General features: G+C 41.6%; 1 pseudogene; it reads right to left on the bottom strand.

Annotated features, from left to right (window-relative positions):
• Positions 1 to 2337: 2337 nt before the first annotated feature.
• LOC115121828 (alpha-1-syntrophin-like) lies at positions 2338 to 16689 on the bottom strand (annotated as a pseudogene).
• Between the last annotated feature and the right edge of the window lie 4839 nt (positions 16690 to 21528).

Genomic DNA, 21528 nt, shown 5'->3' with positions numbered 1-21528 from the left:
ACTAGCTTTGTAAGGACGATTTCAATATATCATCTCAGTACCTGCTGCATATATTCTGACAACTCATTGCTGTTTCAATATGAAACACTATCAATGTATTCATTGATAATGTTATACCCAGACCTAAATATATACATACAGTTCCTTCAGAAAGTACTCATACCCCTTGACTTTTTCCACATTTTGTTGTGTTACAGCCTGAATTTAAAATGGATTAAATTGAGATTTTGTGTCACTGACCTACATACAATACCCCATAATGTCAAAGTGGAATTGTTTTTAGAAATGTTCACAAATTTGTTGAAAATGAAAAGCTGAAATGTCTTGAGTCAATAAGTATTCAACCCCTTTGTTATGACAAGCCTAAATAAGTTCAGGAGTAAAAATGTGCTTAATTAACAGTCACATAATCAGTTGCATGGACTCACTCTGTGTGCAATAATAATGTTTAACATGATTTTTGAATGACGACCTCATCTCTGTACCCCACACATACAATGTATTACCTGTAAGGTCCCTCAGTCGAGCAGTGAATTTCAAAAACATATTCAACCACAAAGACCTGAGGTTTTCCAATGCTTTTCAAAGAAGGGCACCTATTGGTAGATGGGTAAAAATAAAAAAGCTGAAATTTTACATCCCTTTGAGCATGGTGAAGTTATTAATTACACTTTGGATGGTGTATCAATACACCCAGTCATACAAAGATACAGGAGTCCTTCCTAACTCAGTTGCCGGAGAAGAAGGAAACCACTCAGGGATTTCACCATGAGGGCAATGGTGACTTTAAAACAGTTACAGAGTTTAATGGCTGTGATAGGAGATAACTGAGGATGGATCAACAACATTATAGTTACTCCACAATACTAACCTAAATGACAGAGTGAAAAGAAGGAAGCCTGTACAGAATAAAGATATTCCAAAACATGCATCCTGTTCGCAATAAGGCACTAAAGTAATACGGCAAAACACTTGGAAAATAAATTAATGTTATGTTCTATATACAAAGCGTTATGTTTGGGGCAAATACACACCTCACTGAATACCACTTTTCACATCTTCAAGCATGGTGGTGGCTGAATTATATTATGGGTATGCTTGTCCTCTGCAATGGAGCTACAAAGCACAGGCAAAATCCTAAAGGAAATCCTGGTTCAGTCTGCTTTCCAACAGACACTGGGAGACAAATTCATCTTTCAGCAGGACAACAACCTAAAAGGCCAAATATAAACTGTTGCTGTTGAGTTGCTTAACAAGACAACATGGAATGATCCTGAGTGGCCTGGTTAAAGTTAGGTCAAGACTTGAAAATGGCTGTCTAGCAATGATCAACAACCAACTTGACAGAGCTTGTAGAATTTTAAAAATAATGATGTGCAAATATTGTACAATCCAGGTGATTCTAACATATCTCATGGGTGAATACTTATGTAAATGAGATATTTCTGCATTTCAATACATTTGCAAACATTTCTAAAAACATGTTTTCACTTTGTCATTATAGGGTATTGTGTGTAGATGGATGAGAAAAATAATATTGAATCCATTTTTAATGTAGGCTGTAACACAACACAATGTGGAACAAGTCAAAAAAAATGTTATACTTTATGAAGGCACTGTAGGTTTCTAGGTCCAAACACCTACAGCTATAAGGCTCTGGTAATATCAACGTTAGAACTATTCCATCCGTCTTTCATCAAAATTAAAATGATCTAGAGGGTGAACTTCGTGTCAGAAGTTATAGTGTCGAAATATGTATATATTGTATCGATACAAAGGCATAGTACTCTTATACATAAGGTCATTCAAGAGAGTGGGGTTTTTGTTTAGTAATTTCACTTAACAGTGGCAATAATCCATTTAGGGGTTAAGTTTCAAATCAGATTTATGACATATAGTTTATCTTCATGTTGATATTGGCTATGGGAAACATTTATGAATCTACTAAAGAAATGCAGGGAGACTCAAAATGGCTCTGAATCAGCACTTGGAAAACATCCTTAATAGCAGACATAAAATAATGTTTCTCAAAATGTGAGGCCAAAACAAAAAGTACATTTAGGAAGATAAAACACAAACTCTCTGAATAATTCAATCAGTAAACAGTGCAGGTAACATTGAAAATTCTGTAACAAATTTTAGAAGCCGATCATGATTTTTGATTGCTGTTCTGTTGTAAACCCCTGGTGGCGGCGTTTAAAACAGAGCGGTGACATGGTCCTCTGTAGTGATATCACATCCTCCTAATGTTAGAGTCATGGCTTAGAGTGTAAATACGCTTCGGTGGTTTGGTGGTTTTTCAGGGGTGGGCAGAGGGGGTTGCAGGTCAATCTGTTATCATGCTAACAGGCCTAGCCGCTTGGACCTTAGCAGAGGAAGGGGTGGATAACGAACACCATGGTCTTGGGGCAGGAGTGGAGGTCCAGTTGCTGCAAGGAGGAAGAGGAAAGGAGGAAGAGAGAGGAGAGGAAGGGAGGCAGAGGGAAGGAGGAAGAGAGAGGGAGAGGAAGGGGAGGCAGGGAAGGAGGAAGAGAGAGGGAGAGGAAGGGGGAGGCAGAGGGAAGGAGGAAGAGAGAGGGAGAGGAAGGGGGAGGCAGAGGGAAGGAGGTGAGAGGGAGAGGAAGAGGGGGAGGCAAGGGAAGGAGGAAGAGAGAGGGAGAGGAAGGAGGCAGAGGGAAGAAAGAGATGTTAATTACTTTTGACGTTGTTATAGTTGGGAGTAGGTTAGCAGAGCAGTATGTTAGCATAGCAAATAATGACTACTCTGTTAAAGCAGAGAGAGAGAGAGAGAGAGAGAGAGAGAGAGAGAGAAAGAGTGAGAGAGAGTAGAAGCAGAGAGAAAGAGTAGAAGCAAGAGAAAGAGAGTAGAAGCAAGAGAGAGAGAGAGAAAGAGAGTAGAAAGATAAAGAAAGAGTAAACAAGAGAAAACAAAAGAGAAAGGAGGAAAGAGAGAAGACAAACCAACCAACCAACACCAAGCAAAACACTCAGTCAGCAATCCAACTCACAATCTCCGCCTCTGGCCTCTCAAAGTCGAGGAAGATCATGTACACCGTCATGGAGGACATGCGCAGACGCTTTCGAAGGGTTGCTGGAGGAGCACTGTTTTTCTGATGCCCATCTCCTCAGTGAACAGGCGAAAGCCCTCGTCGATGTGCACTCCCAGGTTGCACTCTTCCGGTTCAGCTGCAGGCTGCCAGGGACCACAGATATAGGCATTAGGGTTGGTCATTAAGGGCCAGTTTTTCCAGACATAGACTAGGCCTAGTGCTTTCTGACCAAAAAGCATTCTCAATGGAGATTCTCTTGCTTTTTTAGTCCAGGATCAGGAAAACCAGGGAAACTACCCCCAAAGGTTCTGATTATAGGTTGCTCTGTGTTTCTGTAACACTCCATTTACAAACTGAATACTGAAGGTACAGTAGTTGATTGACTGATCTGTTCTATCACAGTGAATATGAATGCAATGAGTGGCTTTTTATTGTTTTTATGGTTTAACACACCTCAACGTCAGCAGAGGGCAAAATACTCTATATAAAACAGCCAGACCTGCATACTTGCTGGAAGGTCTTTGCTGCTGCTGTCTTGCATTTACATTTACATTTACATTTAAGTTTTTAATCATTTCTTGCAGCCATTCATGATGATTTATTGCAGTTTGGAGCCGTAAAATGTAACTTTTCAACAATTTTTTATTTTATTTTTTATTTTATTTAACAAGGCAAGTCAGTTAAGAACAAATTTTTATTTACAATGATGGCCTACCGGGAACAGTGGGTTGCCTTGTTCAAGGGCAGAACGACAGATTTACCTGTTCAGCCTTCAGGGGGATTCGATCCAGCAACCGTTTGATTTACTGGCCCAACACTCTAACCACTAGGCTACCTGCCGCCCAAAAAGTACCTGTGCTGCAGCAACGATTAATTGCTATAGTGACACTCTTGTAGGCGAAACCATGCACCAACTTGATTATCAATCAATTCACAATGTTTTTGAAAGTACAGGTTGACTTTTGAATGCCCTAATATGTAGTATTTGTAGCTGTTTGTTTTGATTAAGTGGGACCTGGCATATTATTTGACATTAGAGATGGGTTCAATTCCTTTTCAGGAAGGGAATTAACATTCATTGAATTAATGGAAAAGTCCACATAGACTGACGTAATCCTCCAGTCTCAGACCCTCATCACACGAACATGGTTCTGTATTGAACCCCTGTCAGAGACCCAAAGACTTGTGTTAGCTTCCCGAGCTCATGCATTAGCTCAGCGGGCTAACTTGGCAGAGGCTCCTCATTCCCCAACTGGAACCTTGTCTGAGATCTGAAGACTCGCATTAACTCCCCCAGTGGGCTAACTTAATCTGCTACTCTGTATCTATACCTGTGGTGACCTCCTGGATGAGCTCGGCAGCGTTGTGGCAGCCGTCCACCAGCATGTGGGTCCAGGCTGAAAGCTCCATGGCCGAGTCCACCCGGAACAAGTGGGTCTCCACGCCCTGCTTGGTGCCGGTGCGCAGCCCAAAGGAGAGCCCGAGTCCAGCAGGGGGAGCTTTTCCCGGTCCTGAGTGGACCAGTCTGGAGGAGACAGGAAGGAATAGAGGGGAAAGGTGGTAAGAGGTTGGAAGAGAGAAGAGTGTGCAAAGAAGAATCTCAAATATAAACTATATTTTGTTTTAACACTTTATTGGTTAAAACATGATCCCATATGTGTTATTTCATAGTTTTGATGTCTTTTATTATTCTACAATGAAAATAGTAAAAATATAGAAAACCCTGGAATGAGAAGGTGTGTCTAAACTTTTGACTGGTGCTGTATATTTCCTGCGCTTTCTTAAATCTCCTAGATAAAGGACAAACACTGCAAAACCTTGTTTCTTATTATTTATTTTTTGACTGTCTTTTTTTCATGTTATTCAATGCGTTTCTCTGGGCTAGTAAGTAAAGGCCAAATTCAATATTTTATACCTAAAGGGGTCCTAAAATTCTAAATCAAATAGCTACATGATCCATAGTAAGACCATCTTAAAACAATTCCATATGTCAGCTAAGAACCCCACCTGCCCAACGGCTTAGACTTAAAGTTAGAAACCCTTATAGGGTTGAACCTTTCTACGTGTCTTTTCGTTAATATTTGTATGATGTATCTGCAAGTTCTGACTGCATTATTTGCACTGGCAAATCAATGGGGCGGCAGGGTAGCCTAGTAGTTAGTGCATTGGGCTAGTAACCGGTAGGTTGCAAGTTCAAATCCCTGAGCTGACGAGGTACAAATCTGTCGTTCTGCCCCTGAACAGGCAGTTAACCCACTGTTCCGAGGCCGTCATTGAAAATAAGAATTTGTTCTTAACTGACTTGCCTAGTTAAATAAAGGTCAAATATTTTTTTTTAAATATAGCTGCCATTTCCATTTCCATTGCTCACCCCTTTAAGAGAGCATTAAAGCAGTGTTCACATTGGATGTTTGAAGTGATATGAATCTGTTCTTTTTCCTACCGTCTGAACAGCCAAATCTATGGAATCTGATATTTGAAGCCACATTTCAAACCATCTTCGTAGGTGGTTTGAAGTTAGAAACAAATCTGATTCCTTGCCGTGTGATTTGTGTCTGAACAGTCATATCTGATTTATTTGCCCTCAAGTGGTTTTTAGACTGATATTTGACATACAGTATCTTGTTGCTTGCTAGCTACTCTGCTGACAGTTTTACAGGAACATGGTTTTTTTTTATTTTAATTTTAATTTTATTTTTTACCTTTATTTTACTAGGCAAGCCAGTTAAGAACAAATTTTATTTATTTTCAATGACGGCCTAGAACATGGTGGGTTAACTGCCTGTTCAGGGGCAGAACGACAGATTTTGTACCTTGTCAGCTCGGATTTGAACTTACAACCTTTCGGTTACTAGTCCAATGCTCTAACCACTAGGCTACCATGCCGCCCCGAGCTTGTGAATTGTTAACAAACAAATGAGTGAATGTGCTAGAAATGTGAACAGCTACCTAGCTAGCTAGTTGCCTGCCTTGGCCAAAATGACTTGTTTTGAAAGTTGAATCATCTTTTCCTTGAGGCTTTAAAAGTTTTCCTACACTATGATTTTGAACATTCAAAGAAACTGGGAAAACATCCATGACAGGCGTTGTTAGCTTGCTACGTAACTTCTGAGTGAGAGGAAGCAGGAGCACTACCACCAATCAGCCTACACCACTGCACACACCGATGTTACTATGACAACTAGCATAGCCATGTCAGCAAATGACTTGCTGTTTGGACAGTCAGTATTCCAAAACGGATTGAAAAACAAAAAGTGATTTGAGCATTAAGGCCTGCAGTGTGAACAAGGCTAAGAGCTTTGAAAAGGCTGCTTTTGGGGGACTGGGGTGAGGTTGTATAGGCTAAAAAGCATTTAGTAGCCTAGAAATAGATCATATTAGATATACTGCTCATTTCATGGACTAAACTCAGCCATCAATGGAGACAGTTTTGTGAAAATGGCTATTTGACTAAATGCTTTTGAAAGATATTCAACCGTGGTCTAAGTGCAGTGCATGGTTTTTATTGTGTGGATCCTACCTAGTTGTGATGAGCGGGTGGCTCTTGGCTGGGCTGTTGATGCCGTCTTTACTGTCAGGAAGGGTGGGGTACAGCAGCAGGTCTCTCTCAGTCAGCAGAGCCAGCACCGGTCTCTCTGACCCTGGGTCGCCTTGAGGGAGAGGAGGACAAACAGACAACACACACACACTCTTCATGATTCATATCACAACATATGTACACATCCCTATGAATGTAATGCACACACTGTCACACATTTAAATACCTCCTTGACAAAAGTTAACATCAAATATTAACATCAAATATTCATTTCAATTCCATACTGAAGTACAAGCGGGGAAAATGTGTAACATAATTTCTCCTGAAGCATACCAATGGGTGTCTTGTTAGTGACTATTTGATCAGTAGGTTCACATGTGTCTCTTTTCATTCCAAAGAATGTCTATTTGTCAGAATTCACAGTGGGCAAGGACAATTAAAAACATGAACAGAAATATTTTCTTGGAAAATTCAATGTCTTGTAGGTCTATAATGATCCTGTTCCATCCATCAAAGGGTTTTAGACATTGTTGTTGGGTTTTCAACAATATGCGTTGTACAGTTGAAGTCGGAAGTTTACATACACTTAGGTTGGAGTCATTAAAACTTGTTTTTTAACCACTCCATACATTTCTTGTTAACAAGAAACAAGAAACAAGTCATTTTTCAACAATTGTTTACAGACAGATTATTTCACTTATAATTCACTGTATCACAATTCCAGTTTTGCCAGAAGTTTACATACACTAAGTTGACTGTGCATTTATGCAGCTTGGAAAATTCCAGAAAATGATGTCATGGCTTTAGAAGCTTCTGATAGGCTAATTGACATCATTTGAGTCAATTGGAGGTGTAAATGTGGATGTATTTCAACAGCCGTCATACCGCTCAGGAAGCAGAAGATTCTGTCTCCGAGAGATGAACATACTTTGGTGCCCAAAAGTGCAAATGAATCCCAGAACAACAACAAAGGACCTTGTGAAGATGCTGGAGGAAACAGGTACAAAAAGTATCTATATCCACAGTAAAAACAAGTCCTATATCGACTTAACCTAAAAGGCCGCTCAGCAAGGAAGAAGCCACTGCTCCAAAACCACCATAAAAGCCAGATTACGGTTTGCAACTGCACATGGGGACAAAGATCATACTTTTGGAGAAATGTCCTCTGGTCTGATGAAACAAAAATATAACTGTTTGGCCATAATGACCATAGTTATGTTTGGAGAAAACAGGGGAGGCTTGTGTCTAAGAACACCATACCAACCGTGAAGCACAAGGGTGGCAGCATCATGTTGTGGGGGTGCTTTGCTGCAGAAGGGACTGGTGCACTTCACAAAATAGATGGCAACATGAGGGAGGAAAATGATGTGGATATATTGAAGCAACATCTCAAGAATATTGCTCAAGAAAGTTGAAGCTTGGTCACAAATGGGTCTTCCAAATGGACAATGACCTCAAGCATACTTCCTAAGTTGTGGAAAATGGCTTCAGGACAACAAAGTCAAGGTATTGGAGTGGCCATCACAAAGCCCTAACCTCAAACCCATAGAAGATTTGTGGGCAGAACTGAAAAAGTGTGTGCAAGCAAGGAGGCCTACAAACCTGACTCAGTTATACCAGCTCTGTCAGAAGGAATGGGCCAAAATTCACCCAACATATTGTGGGAAGCTTGTGGAAGACTAACAGAAATGTTTGACCCAAGTTAAACAATTCAAAGGCAATGCTACCAAATACTGATTGAGTGTATGTAAACTTCTGACCCACTTCAACTGTATATGTTTCATTCTTTCCCCTTTTCAAGGCACATAAGACTTTCTAATTGGCAGCTCCTCAGCACAAGGCTAGCGCAAAAAAATCTTCTCAGAAAGTCACTTAACAGACTCTGGATAAGAGCGTCTGCTAAATGACTTAAATGTAAATGTAAATGTAAACAGACACTAGACTAGTCGCTAATGCACTTAATGCACACAGTGTTTGAGTCAGACATTCTTTTGAGTCAGACATTGCTAATCTGGCCTTCGCATCACTAAAATGCCAAGATATAAACCAGATTACATTTTCAGTCACAACAACTGATGTTACAGACAATGTTTATTGGAACGCACTCAGGAGACACATTAGCTGACTAGCCAATAGAGAGGCCTGTCTTAATTCGGTTTTTACCATTTGTCAAAACTAACAAGTAAAGAAATAATTGCGCCAAGACCTGGGATCAAATACTATTTAAAATCATTTCAAATACTTTATCAGTGCTTGATTGAGCTTGTCTGTTGCGAAAGTCCCGAAAATACAAAGACCCGCCCACCTGGGACTCCAGGAAGTCTAAAGCAAATGTTCAAAGTTATTATTTGGACCCAGGACAGGCTGCCATAAATAGAAATACATAAAGCCTAACACAAACTCACATTTGACCTTTGACTCTTTGTACCTGCTCAGTGATCCATCCCATGTGTTTGACCTCCAGGCCCGCCCTGCATGGCCTCAACTCATCCCTGACTGGGGCACCAGGCCGAAACCCCGGCTTGGATGGCGCTATACCAGGACTGGGCCATGGCAGGGTCCTTGGCCCTCAGGAACACTGAGCTCTTTCTGCTGGACGAGATCACCTCAAAGTACCTGTGTGGAGGGAAGAGAGGGAGTGGGAAAGGGGGAGAGAGAGGGGACAGAAAGAGAGAGAGGGAGGGGGTGAAGTGAGAGACATGGAGAAAGAAAAGAGGTAAGGAGAGAAAGGGGAGAGACGCACACAAGAAAACAGTGTTAGCTGTGGTCAGGTCCCTGGAGAATGCACTAAAATCCATTTTGATGACCCTTGAAGTTGAGGAGGGTCAATTAGCTTGCCTCCTGTGACAAATACATTTACATCCTATTAAAACTCTCCTCTCCTGTACCTCTGGACAAAGCTGGTTTTAGCAGTAACCCAGTTGGTTATGACATGGATTTTGACAATGTAAGCGCAGCCTATCCAGCTGCGATGCTTCTGTTGTTATTGAGGATGTATGTAAAAACCCTGCATGTCGGCTATATGCCCATCATGCAACGAGAGATGAGATAATCCAGTGACTCTCATATTTACAAACATTTAAGTTATTTTCCTGTAACAATTTTTCTTCTCTGTTTTATTTGATGAATAAACTACCCTTAACCTACTATAATGAAGGCTGGTTCAACAGCAATGTGTTGGGTGTGTTCTTTATCCTGGCCATGCATTAACCAAGAAGCCCTTCCATAGAAGGATTCTAAATGACCTACTTGTGAAGCTTTTTCCGTCATGCTTTTACATTATTCACAACTCACATAGGCCTACCTACAGTGCATTACTACATTATTCACATAGGCCTACCTACAGTGCATTACTACATTATTCACATAGGCCTACCTGCAGTGCATTACTACATTATTCACATAGGCCTACCTGCAGTGCATTACTACATTATTCACATAGGCCTACCTGCAGTGCATTACTACATTATTCACATAGGCCTACCTACAGTGCATTACTACATTATTCACATAGGCCTACCTACAGTGCATTACTACATTATTCACATAGGCCTACCTACAGTGCATTACTACATTATTCAGGCCATACAGTGCATTACTACATTATTCACATAGGCCTACCTACAGTGCATTACTACATTATTCACATAGGCCTACCTACAGTGCATTATTACATTATTCACAATTCACATAGGCCTACCTGCAGTGCATTACTACATTATTCACATAGGCCTACCTGCAGTGCATTACTACATTATTCACATAGGCCTACCTGCAGTGCATTACTACATTATTCACATAGGCCTACCTGCAGTTACTACATTATTCACATAGGCCTACCTGCAGTGCATTACTACATTATTCACATAGGCCTACCTGCAGTGCATTACTACATTATTCACATAGGCCTACCTGCAGTGCATTACTACATTATTCACATAGGCCTACCTGCAGTGCATTACTACATTATTCACATAGGCCTACCTGCAGTGCATTACTACATTATTCATAGGCCTACCTACAGTGCATTACTACATTATTCACATAGGCCTACCTACAGTGCATTACTACATTATTCACATAGGCCTACCTGCAGTGCATTCACATTATTCACATAGGCCTACCTGCAGTGCATTACTACATTATTCACATAGGCCTACCTACAGTGCATTACTACATTATTCACATAGGCCTACCTGCAGTGCATTACTACATTATTCATAGGCCACCTGCAGTGCATTACTACATTATTCACATAGGCCTACCTACAGTGCATTACTACATTATTCACATAGGCCTACCTGCAGTGCATTACTACATTATTCACATAGGCCTACCTACAGTGCATTACTACATTATTCACATAGGCCTACCTACAGTGCATTACTACATTATTCACATAGGCCTACCTGCAGTGCATTACTACATTATTCACATAGGCCTACCTACAGTGCATTATTCACATAGGCCTACCTTATTACTACATTATTCAGGCCATAGGCATTACTACATTATTCACATAGGCCCTACAGTGCATTACATTATTCACATAGGCCTATACAGTGCACATTATTCACATAGGCCTACCTACAGTGCATTACTACATTATTCACATAGGCCTACCTACAGTGCATTACTACATTATTCACATAGGCCTACCTACAGTGCATTACTACATTATTATTACAGTGCATTACTACACATAGGCCTACCTACAGTGCATTACTACATTATTCACATAGGCCTACCTACAGTGCATTACTACATTATTCACATAGGCCTACCTACAGTGCATTACTACATTATTCACATAGGCCTACCTACAGTGCATTACTACATTATTCACATAGGCCTACCTACAGTGCATTACTACATTATTCACATAGGCCTACCTACAGTGCATTACTACATTATTCACCATTCACATAGGCCTACCTGCAGTGCATTACTACATTATTCACATAGGCCTACCTACAGTGCATTACTACATTATTCACAATTCACATAGGCCTACCTGCAGTGCATTACTACATTATTCACATAGGCCTACCTAGTGCCTAGGCCTACCTACAGTGCATTACTACATTATTATTACAGTGCATTACTACATTATTCATAGGCCTACCTACAGGCATTACTACATTATTCACAATTCACTAGGCCTACCTGCAGTGCATTACTACATTATTCACAATTCACATAGGCCTACCTGCAGTGCATTACTACATTATTATTCAGGCCACCTGCAGTGCATTACTACATTATTCACATAGGCCTACCTACAGTGCATTACTACATTATTCACAACTCACATAGGCCTACCTACAGTGCATTACTACATTATTCACAATTCACATAGGCCTACCTACAGTGCATTACTACATTATTCACAACTCACATAGGCCTACCTACAGTGCATTACTACATTTGGCTTCTATCCCTCTCCATTTCCAAAAGAGCACCAAAGACACACTCCTCCAAACATAGGCTTTTCAAAATGTTCAGTCCTATAACACCATATTATAGGCCTAGGCTATATTTTGCTTGTTGAGAACGTGCACACATATGATAAAAAATACTACGCTCCTGTAAATTGTATTTGAGGAGAACTGCGATTACTTAAAGACCTATATTACATAAGGCAATTACAGAAAACGCTGGATTTAAAAACAAATGTTGCTATCACTTATTACTCTTACCTATGCTATTTAATAAACTGTTGTATGAATCCACAATGGACTGTCATATGAATCCACAATGGACTGTCATATGAATCCACAATGGACTAGGACGAGGATATTCCGTGCTCCCAGACAAAATGGAATTGATGACAACGCAAAGACTGTCAATTATAGGGCTGGGAATTGCCAGGGACCTCGCGATATGATATCACAATACTTTGGTGCCGATACGATATGTATTAAATTGCCATTTTAATCATTTAGCAGACGCTCTTATCCAGAGGGACTTACAGAAGCAATGAGGGTTAAGTGCCTTGCTCAAGGGCACATCAACAGATTTTTTGTGAGGAGCTAGGAACACAAGCATTTCACTACACCGGCAATAACATCTGCTATATATGGGTACGCAACCAATAAAATTCGATTTTGATTCGAACCAGCGACATTTCGGTTACTGGCCCAACGCTCTTAACTGATACAACATGTATTGCAAGTACAGCCAACTAGCGCAAAAATAATATTGTTATATTGTCAAACCGATATGATATATTAGTCCAAAATAATATCTCGATATGTAACTGTATCAATTTTTGCCCCCATCACTAGTCAATAACCAACAGAACCTGAGACGAACGCATGCAGTATCACTCCTACAACTTGCCTACTCATCAAAACCCAGTCATTTTGCGCCAGCGATTGCGCTCATAATAACGTCTGTGAAAATAGCAAAAATATTTCTGACACACCCCCAGACCTATAGCATTACAGCCAGTGCTTAGGTTTACCATGGCGTTGGGTCTGTTCACATAGAGCGATATTAAAGCTCATTGTGGAGCGTACAAGGTAACCCAATACCAGTGTGCTGTAGATTCTCGTTGAAATATTTCAACGTTTTCACCTGGAACAAGCCATAAGGGGTGAGATATGAAGAGAGATGAAGCAGGACCCATACACACTATCATTCCTGTCGTGTCTTTGGCTATGCCGGATTAAGTGACATGCTATTCTATAAAATAATTGATACGTAATTAATATTACCTGATTGAGCTAATCATGTAAATGTAATTAACTAGAGAGTCGGGGCACCAGGAAATAATATTTATAGAGCTGTTATCTTCCGAATAAACTATTAAAGACCTATTAATATTTTATATCAATAGCAGTCAATATTAATCGTCATCTTAATTCAGTCTCATCTGAAAGTAGTAAATTCTTGGTTATCTGCACAAACCCTGGCTAACAGGTTGAATCAGCAATACAAAATTGGGTTTAATTATTTATTTACTAAATACCTAACTAATCACACAGAATTACACATAATTAAATCATAACTTAATTACAAATTACGTCATAAAGGAAAACGTCCCTAGCGGGCGGAACAGATATGACAGCTGGTTACACAGAAGAAAGGGGCTGGGTTTGAGTGAAAGAGCGGGAAGACTGAGGAACAAAGGGCGAAGCTGTGCTATTGTAAATACAGAATCTTATGCATTCTAAATTACCGCCCATTTGGAAAAGGAAAAAGCAATAAATATTTACTCTGAGCTGCGCTTCGGTAGGTTGGTGGTAGATGGAAGCCGTGTTGCCCAACCGAGTCCTTTGAAGAATGTCTCTGCTGGTAAATTGGATACGTTGTAGTAACGTCGTTGTCTGATAGACGGAATACTCTGTCTGTTCCTTCCTAACCTGCGTTTGCAGCTGCTGTTGCTAGCTCAACGGCTAGGAGGTATCACTTCTGTAGTGAACAAGGGTTCAAAGTTCTTACCATTCGCAACCAAAGCTCACACTGATGTTGGCTTCGTTCTGTAGTTATTATCTGAACCCTTCTGACATCGGACCGTCGTCCTCACATCCTTGGAACAGGAGGTTATATTGTCGTCAATGCTTTATATAGGAAGGGAGAGGAGGGCGTGTTTGAAAAGTTTTATAGCTGTAACGGCGTTCTTCGTTTGTAGAAAGAGAGTCGGACTGAAATGCAGCGTGTAGGTTACTCATGACTTAATGAAAGAATGCGTACATGAAATAACTCAATAACATACTAAGCAAAACAACAAACGGAACGTGAAACTAATACAGCCTATCTGGTGACTATAACACAGAGACAGGACAAACACCCACAAAATACAACGCGAACTCAGGCTACCTAAATACGGTTCCCAATCAGAGACAACGATAAGCAGCTGACTCCAATTGAGAATCGCCTCAGGCAGCCAAGCCTAACTAGACACACCCCTAATCAACACAATCCCAATACTACAAACCCCAATACGAAACACAACATATAAACCCATGTCACACCCTGGCTTACCCAAACCTATACCAAAAACACAAAATATAATGACCAAGGCGTGACAATAGCCCATGTCCCTTCACAGGGATGGGCCACTGATTGAGCAGAGCCCTATCTTATGAAAACCCAAATCTCACATTTTAGAATCTTAAAATCACGCTTCATCCCATCACAAATAATTTCATATTCAAACATTTAAATTGAACAACAATTCCATGTGAATCCAATAACTCTGATGTGTAAGACTTTCCACTGTAGAGTTTATATCATCTTATCATTGATGAGAATGTCTCAGATGACAACCAAACTGACATCATATTCATTAAGTACCACCACATATGTTCAATTGGTCGGATTAGCAGAATATAGTTCATTTCCCCCCACCTTCTGATGTTCCCAGAATCTCTATGTTAACCAAGGGTTTTGCAAATGTAACATCAGTAGGGTAGAGAGAAGAAAAAGGGGGGAAGAGGTATTTATGACTGTCTACCTATCCCCAGGCCAACGTCATGACACTCCACTACACGGCCTTACTTAGGATTAGCATAACAACGTTTGGATCCAAGAGAGGACTTTGTCTGGCCATAAGCTACGAAAAGTTTAACCAGAGGGGACAGCTGGAGCTCAAAGAGCCTCAGAGTAGGAGTGCTGATTTAGGATCAGTTTTGTATTTTAGATCATGTTGATTAAGATTACATGGACAGACCATAGATCAGTTCTCCTACTTGAAGATGCTTTGTGGATACAGGACCAGGCCTAAGCTTTGTGGGTACAGGTCCAGACCTTTTGTGGGTACAGGTCCAGACCTTTTGTGGGTACAGGCCCAGACCTTTTGTGGTTACGGGCTCAGACCTTTTGTGGGTACGGGCTCAGACCTTTTGTGGGTACGGGCCCAGGCCTTTTGTGGGTACGGGCCCAGGCCTTTTGTGGGTACGGGCCCAGACCTTTTGTGGGTACGGGCCCAAACCTTTTGTGGTACGGGCCCAAACCTTTTGAGGGTACGGGCCCAAACCTTTTGTGGGTACGGGCCCAAACCTTTTGTGGGTACGGGCCCAAACCTTTTGTGGGTACGGGCCCAAACCTTTTGTGGGTACGGGCCCAAACCTTTTGTGGGTACGGGCCCAAACCTTTTGTGGGTACGGGCCCAAACCTTTTTGTGGTATGGGCCCCAAACCTTTGTGGGTACGGGCCCAAACCTTTCGTGGGTACAGGCCCAAACCTTTCGTGGGTACAGGCCCAAACCTTCTGTGGGTACAGGCCCAGACCTTTTGTGGGTACAGGCCCAGACCTTTTGTGGGTACAGGCCCAGACCTTTTGTGGGTACGGGCCCAAACCTTTTGTGGGTACAGGCCCAGACCTTTTGTGGGTACAGGCCCAGACCTTTTGTGGGTACAGGCCCATACCTCTTGTGGGTACAGGCCCATACCTTGGTGAGAAAAAGGAGTGTTACTTTGCATCAGGTAAATATTCAAATGTAGAGTGCTCGTTATATTCAAGGAGCCTTGATTTAGATTCCAAAAGGAGTGCCTTGTGAGTCATCTGACTTCATGAACATCTTACTGAATTCAAGATACAAGCTATCGTACCCAGTTTCTCCCTCTCTCCGTCCGTCTCCCTCTCTCTGTCTCTCCGTCCGTCTCCCGCTCTCTCTCTCTTTTTTTCCTCTCTCTCTGTCTCGCTCTCTCTTTGATCATGTAACTCAGTTTCCCATTGAACTGGGTTCCACCCACAGTACCTGTTCTCTGTGTCCGGGGGGCACTGCTTCCTGGTCACCTGGCACATTTTCAGGGGGATGGTCCTGGCCTCCTTCAGCTCAGTAGGGGGGGCGTCTGCGCCCTTCTGTGGCGTGGCATGAGGGGAGTCCCAGGGTAGGGGTGCACCGGGCAAGGTGTTCTTAAAGAAGGCTGACATCTCCTTGATGTATTTCACTGAGATAGGAAACAAGAGATGGGGAGAGTTGTATTAAGGAGGATTCATATTGAGAGGGAGAAGGAAGGTATGTAAGGTATCATATCAGGTGAATTGGAAGCAGTGAGAGTAAGAACAACTATTCTCTTCTCTTTCACTGCTGTGACTTATGAAGTCACTGAGTCAAATCCTGATCCTCTGCTCACCCTGCACACCACGCATCCCTTCTCTCTCACATGGCCTCCTATTCCTACACATGGCCTCCTATTCCTACACATGGCCTCCTATTCCTACACATGGCCTCCTATTCCTACACATGGCCTCCTATTCCTACACATGGCCTCCTATTCCTACACATGGCCTCCTATTCCTACACATGGCCTCCTATTCCTACACATGGCCTCCTATTCCTACACATGGCCTCCTATTCCTACACATGGCCTCCTATTCCTACACATGGCCTCCTATTCCTACACATGGATTTTATAACACATTTCATGCAATTCCACACATTTTGCCATAGAGCACAGAGAAATGTTTTTAATATGATATCTGAGTGACACTAGCAACAATCAGTGGACCATGATTACTAGTTTAGATAGCTGGCCGCTAAGACTAACACCAATCAGTGGACCATGATTACTAAGTTTAGATAGCTGGCGCTAGACTAACACCAATCAGTGGACCATGATTACTAAGTTTAGATAGCTGGCCGCTAGACTAACAACAATCAGTGTGGACCATGATTACTAAGTTTAGATAGCTGGGCCGCTAGACTAACACCAATCAGTGGACCATGATTACTAAGTTTAGATAGCTGGCCGCTAGACTAACACCAATCAGTGGACCATGATTACTAAGTTTAGATAGCTGGCCAGCTAGACTAACACCAATCAGTGGACCATGATTACTAAGTTTAGATAGCTGGCAGCTAGACTAACACCAATCAGTGGACCATGATTACTAAGTTTAGATAGCTGGCAGCTAGACTAACACCAATCAGTGGACCATGATTACTAAGTTTAGATAGCTGGCGCTAGACTAACACCAATCAGTGGACCATGATTACTAAGTTTAGATAGCTGGCAGCTAGACTAACACCAATCAGTGGACCATGATTACTAAGTTTAGATAGCTGGCGCTAGACTAACACCAATCAGTGGACCATGATTACTAAGTTTAGATAGCTGGCGCTAGACTAACACCAATCAGTGGACCATGATTACTAAGTTTAGATAGCTGGCGCTAGACTAACACCAATCAGTGGACCATGATTACTAAGTTTAGATAGCTGGCGCTAGACTAACACCAATCAGTGGACCATGATTACTAAGTTTAGATAGCTGGCCGCTAGACTAACACCAATCTAAAAAAAGGTTTGCTGGCGTGGGCTAATTGACTGACTTGATACACAGCAAATGTAGAAAGTGGACCTTGTGTATTCTTCTATTCAAATAATTTGAGACCCTGACTGAGTTGAAAAAAATATATACAAATTGATCTGATGGCTTTCCAAAGGAGGCGCGGGCCGTCAGTTGCCCATCCTGCCCGGTCGGTCAGTCAGAGAGTCAGTCAGTGTCAATTAGTCAGTGTCAGCAAGTCAGTCAGTGTCAGCGAGTCAGTCAGCGTCAGCGAGTCAGTCAGCGTCAGCGAGTCAGTCAGCGTCAGCGAGTCAGTCAGCGTCAGTGAGTCAGTCAGCGTCAGTGTGTCAGTCAGTGTCAGTGAGAGTGAGTCAGTCAGTCAGCCAGTGTTGATGAGTCAGTCAGTGTCAGCGAGTCAGTCACCAAGTCAGTCAGTGAGTGATTCAGTCAGTCAGTGATTCAATCAGTCAGTGACTCAGTGTCAGCTAGTCAGCCAGTGAGTCAGTCAGTCAGTGAAAGTGAGTCAGTGAGTGAGTCAGTCAGTCAGTCAGTGTGTCAGTCAGTGAGTTAGTCATTCAATCAGTGAGTCAGTCTATCACCCAGACGCCAGTCAGCATTATTCTCACTCACTCACTCACTCACTCACTCACTCACTCACTCACTCACTGATGTTTGTCCATTAAGATTTGGTATAGGGTTCAAACACGTGACTCTCGGAACCGGACACTCCTAGTAAAACCAAGCCTACTGGATAGTAGCGCTCACCGTTGCCCCTAGTGGCTGTTTGTCAAGTCATCTCCCGATGTCCTACTTCGCAGTGGATCTTGCACGACCTGGCTGCTGTCTCTGTGCTCTCAAACACGCTGGTTTAACACCCCTCACACTTGCAAAAGCCCAAACATGGGCAACACTTTCACACAACAAACTCTGACCTACATATACGCACATACACGCACACACACAAGCACCTGATAGCCCTACACTGTTTCAAACCTCAGTGACTCCTGGATACTTTGCTTCTACAGTTGAAGTCGGAAGTTTACATACACTTAGGTTGGAGTCATTAAAACTTGTTTTTCAATCAATGTTTCCAACAATTGTTAATTGACAGATTATTTCACTTATAATTCACTGTATCAAAATTCCAGTGGGTCAGAAGTTTACATAAACTAAGTTGACTGTGCCTTTAAACAGCTTGGAAAATTCAGAAAATTATGTCATGGCTTTAGAAGCTTCTGATAAGCTAATTGACATCATTTGAATCAATTGGAGGTGTACCTGTGGATGTATTTCAGGGCCTACCTTCAAACTTAATTTGCTTGACATCATAAGGAAATCAAAAAAGAAATCCGTCAAGACCTCACAAAAATAATTTGAGACCTCCACAAGTCTGGTTCATCCTTGGGGAGCAATTTCCAAACGCCTGAAGGTACCACGTTCATCTGTACAAACAATAGTACACAGGTATGAACACCATGGGACCACGAGCCGTCGCCACCACTCAGGAAGGAGACGTGTTTGTCTCCTAGAGTTGAACGTACTTTGGTCGCGAAAAGTATGCAAATCAATCCCAGAACAACAGTAAAGGACCTTGTGAAGATGCTGAGGAAAAACAGCCATAAAAAAACAGACTATGGTTTGCAACTGCAAATGGGGACAAAGATCATACTTTTTGGAGAAATGTCCTCTGGTCTGATGAAACAAAAATAGAACTGTTTGGTAGAGGTCGATCGATTAATCGGAATGGCCGATTAATTAGGGCTGATTTCAAGTTTTCATAACAATCGCAAACCTTTATTGAATCTTTATTTAACTAAGGCAAGTCAGTTAACAACACATTCTTATTTTCAATGACGGCCTAGGGAACGGTGGGTTCTGCCTTGTTCAGGGGCAGAAACGACAGATTCAATCTTGGTATTCAATCTTGCAACCTTACGGTTAACTAGTCAAAGCTCTAACCACCTGCCTCACGAGGAGCCTGCCTGTTACGCGAATGCAGTAAGAAGCCAAGGTAAGTTGCTAGCTAGCATTAAACTTAATCAATCATAATCACTAGTTATAACTACACATGGTTGATGATATTACTAGTTTATCTAGAGTGTCCTGCGTTGCATATAATCGATGCAGTGCGATTACTTAAAAAAAGGCCTGTCGTTGCTCCAACGTGTAACTAACCATAAACACCACTGCCTTTCTTGAAATCAATACACAGAAGTATATATTTTTAAACCTGCATATTTAGCTAAAAGAAATCAGGTTAGCAGGCAATATTAACCAGGTGAAATTGTGTCACTTCTCTTGCGTTCATTGCACGCAGAGTCAGAACATATGCAACAGTTTGGGCGCCTGGCTCATTGCGAACTAATTTGCCAGAATTTTACGTAATTATGACATAACATTGAAGGTTGTGCAATGTAACAGGAATATTTAGACTGATGGATGCCACCGTTAGATAAAATATGGAACGGTTCTGTATTTCACTGAACGAATAACGTCTTGTTTTCGATATGATCGTTTTCGGTTCGACCATATTAATGACCTAAGGCTCGCATTTCTGTGTGTTATTATGTTATAATTAAGTCTATGATTTGATAGAGCAGTCTGACTGAGCGATGGTAGGCACCAGCAGGCTCATTAGCATTCATTCAAACAGCACTTTGGTGCGTTTTGCCAGCAGCTCTGCTATTTATGACTTCAAGCCTAGATTAGGCTGGTGTAACGATGTGATGTGAAATGGCTAGCTAGTTAGCGGGTGCGCGCTAATAGCGTTTCAAATGTCACTCGCTCTGAGACTTTGAAGTTGTTCCCCTTGCTCTGCATAGTTTTCCCCTTGCTTGAGGGTGGCTGTTGTTGTTGTGTTCCTGGTTCGAGCCCAGGTAGGAGCGAGGCGAGAGGGAGGAAGCTATACTGTTACACTGGCAATACTAAAGTGCCTATAAGAACATCCAATAGTCAAAAGGTACATGAAATACAAATGGTATAGAGAAATAGTCCTATAATTCCTATAATAACTACAACCTAAAACTTCTTATAGAATATTGAAGAGTCATGTTAAAAGGAACCACCAACTTTCATATGTTCTGAGCAAAGAACTTAAACGCTAACTTTCTTACATGGCACATATTGCACTTTACTTTCTTCTCCAACACTTTGTTTTGCATTATTTAAACCAAATTGAACATGTTTCATTATTTATTTGAGGCTAAATTGATTTTATTGATGTATTATATTATGTTAAAATAAGTGTTCGTTCAGTATTGTTGTAGTTGTCATTATTACAAATACATTTTTAAAAAATCGTCCGATTAATCGGTAGCGGTCTTTTTTTGTCCTCCAATAATCGATATCGGGCGTTGAAAAAATCATAAATCGGTGGAAACCTCTACTGTTTGGCCATAATGACCATCGTTATGTTTGGAGGAAAAAGGGGGAGGCTTGCAAGCTAAAGAACAGATAGATAATAAACAGTGAGTAGTAACAGTGTAAAAACAAAATCAAAGGTGGGGGGGGAATTATATTAATTGTTCAGCATGGCTTGGTGGTAGAAGCTGTTAAGGAGCCTTTTGGACTGGTTTAGATTCTGGTTTAGACCAGAGGATGCTACGGAAAGACCAGAGGAGCTCCATTCTGGTTTAGACCAGAGGACGCTACGGAGGAACCAGAGGAGCTCCATTCTGGTTTAGACCAGAGGACGCTACGG

Source organism: Oncorhynchus nerka, unplaced genomic scaffold, assembly GCF_034236695.1.
Source record: "Oncorhynchus nerka isolate Pitt River unplaced genomic scaffold, Oner_Uvic_2.0 unplaced_scaffold_2140, whole genome shotgun sequence".
NCBI lineage: Eukaryota > Metazoa > Chordata > Actinopteri > Salmoniformes > Salmonidae > Oncorhynchus > Oncorhynchus nerka.
Note: the sequence above shows the minus strand (reverse complement) of the source record. Positions and strands in the feature narration are given on the sequence as shown.